Source organism: Vespa velutina, chromosome 17, assembly GCF_912470025.1.
Source record: "Vespa velutina chromosome 17, iVesVel2.1, whole genome shotgun sequence".
NCBI lineage: Eukaryota > Metazoa > Arthropoda > Insecta > Hymenoptera > Vespidae > Vespa > Vespa velutina.
Genome location: NC_062204.1, coordinates 2966094 through 2968593, shown reverse-complemented (window position 1 = coordinate 2968593; position 2500 = coordinate 2966094). Strand labels below are relative to the sequence as shown.

At 25.7% G+C, this 2500-nt stretch overlaps 1 protein-coding gene across 1 annotated transcript in view; it reads left to right on the top strand.

Annotated features, from left to right (window-relative positions):
* Positions 1-2500, top strand: part of LOC124955154 — a 30274-nt gene that overhangs the window by 510 nt on the left and 27264 nt on the right. The gene's annotated exons all lie outside the window — the stretch shown is intronic.

Below are 2500 nucleotides of genomic sequence, written 5' to 3'. Positions count from 1 at the left end.
ATTCCTTTGCAACGTACATACATACCCTAAACTTTTTCTTGGTGTATCTCAATTAACTTAATAGAGTATGCCCAAGTCTCTTTCCCTTATCTAGAAATTTCATTAACTTTGTCATCATTCTATATATCTATCTATATATACGTATCTATACATCATTATGGGAATCTATTAGAAGTAAAGACGAGAATAATCGTAAGTAAATGCGTAATCATCAAGGACAAATTTATTATACATTACGTCGAAAGAAAGATAAGAAAGTGCGATATGATAGAATTCTAATCGTCTTCAATCGAAATCATTTATTATCTGATAATTAAATATTATAATATTACATAACATATGTATATGTAAGAAGGATATAATATAATTTCAACGTTTATATATATATATATGTAAAAGAAAAGGAAAAAAAAAAAAAAAAAGAAAAATTAAGCCAAGTTAGTTATTAGAAATATTATATAATAATGTGATGAAAAATGCATAATTATGGAGATGATCTATAAAATAAATTAAAAATTAAAAACGTCTATTGAGAATTAGATATCGTGGAATTCTTTGATTTGCAGAAATTTTTGTTTCTTTTATATTAAAAAATAAAATAGATAAATTTTTATATTTTTATTTATATCAAAAAGATCTTAACATCATATACTATTCGATTACGAAAAGATCGATTTATGTTGCAAATAAAATAAATCTCCTTTCTTTCTTTCTTTTTATTTATTTTTATTGTTTATTTTTTCAATCGATTACTATTATATTATTTCCTTTCGATTAGATAAGTATTATAGACTCAATCGTCAATGATTGACTTTCAAAATGTGATCCTTTAAGTCAATTTTATCACCTTTATCGAAGATCTCTCTCTCTCTCTCTCTCTCTCTCTCTCTTCCTATTTTCATTTCGTTGATTAAATTTAAACGTAAATAGATTTTTTTTTTTTTTTTTTTTTTTTTTTAAGAACGTTCCTCTCTGTATCTTATTTTTCTTTTGCCTCTTTTTTTCTTTTCTCAATTAGTCGAGTCAATTTGTAAAATATATTTTTAACAAGTGAATTTTTCTTATATCTTCAATTACGAAACGTAGATAATTATTTAAATGATCAACGTTCAAAAGGTCCTTATTAAAAAATAGTACATATGTACACACACACACACACACACACACACACACATATATATATAAATATATATATGTATGCATATATCGTTGAGACGAATATCTCGTAATCAAGAAGAAAGAGCTTATTCGGAATTGGAGCATGATGTCGAAGGTCACTCCACCGGAGGTCGAAACGTTCGATGTTAAAGGTCATGGCTATGGGGGTTGTGAAATTCAGCGTGAAAATAATAACGAATTTATTGAAACGTAGGAATACAAACTTTTCATCCAAATACATTTTATTCCATTAAAATTAGAGAAAAAGGATCTATAGATCTTGATGAAAGATCTTTGAACAAAAAATCATTTACCGTGGTATTGATGATAAAATGTTTTTTTTCTTTTTCTTTTTTTTTTTTTTTTTTTTCAAACGAGTTCTAATGACGTCGTCATTCTTATTTAAGATTGCAAAGTAATTTTTTATTAATTACTTTTTTCTCCCTTCTTTTTTATATACTCAATGTTATACATTTTATATAACAATGTTTATTAATAATATTTATTGTGCTAATATTATATTATATATTAATATAAATCTTAAACATATATTAGATCTATCATATTCAATACATTATTATGTATTGAAATAATTATGGATATATTCCATATTTTTCTTATCTATTTTACTTAATTTTTATTTTCGTCTAAAAACTTTTCGAGACGTCGACGATGTTAACATGTATATTATATACATACGCATATGTAACACGTATAATATACGTATATATATATATATATAAAAAATAAAAAGATACGACGATTAAAAATATATTACATATTTTTCTCTCTCTTTTTCTTTCGCAATTTTTATTTTTGTCTGTAAACTTTTCGTTGACATTGTTAATACATATATATATATATATATGTATATAATGGTGTGATAACTAAAAATATATTCCATGTTTCTCTCTCTCTCTCTCTCTCTCTCTCTCTCTCTCTCTCTCTCATTTTTCTTCTTCTTCTTCTTCTTATTATTCTTTTTTTTATTTTTTTTCTTCTTTTTTTTTTCTTTTTTTTTTTTTCTTATCAAGAGGTAGACATCGTTAGACGATTTCAGGCGAATGCCTTGTCGCCTTTGCGAAGCGCACAAATCCTATATACGTTCACAATGTTTATCGATAATCTATACTCGATAACGAGAGTGTCTATGCGCGCGCGTATATATATATATATATATATATATATATATATATATATATATATATATATATATATGCATTGTGTCTCTGTGTGTTATAGTAGTTGCGGTATCCGTCAGATGAGAGAACTCATTCGAACTCCTTGGGACACGATAACGAAGGACGAAAGCTCCCGCTACTCGGGGAAATTATCAGTGCGA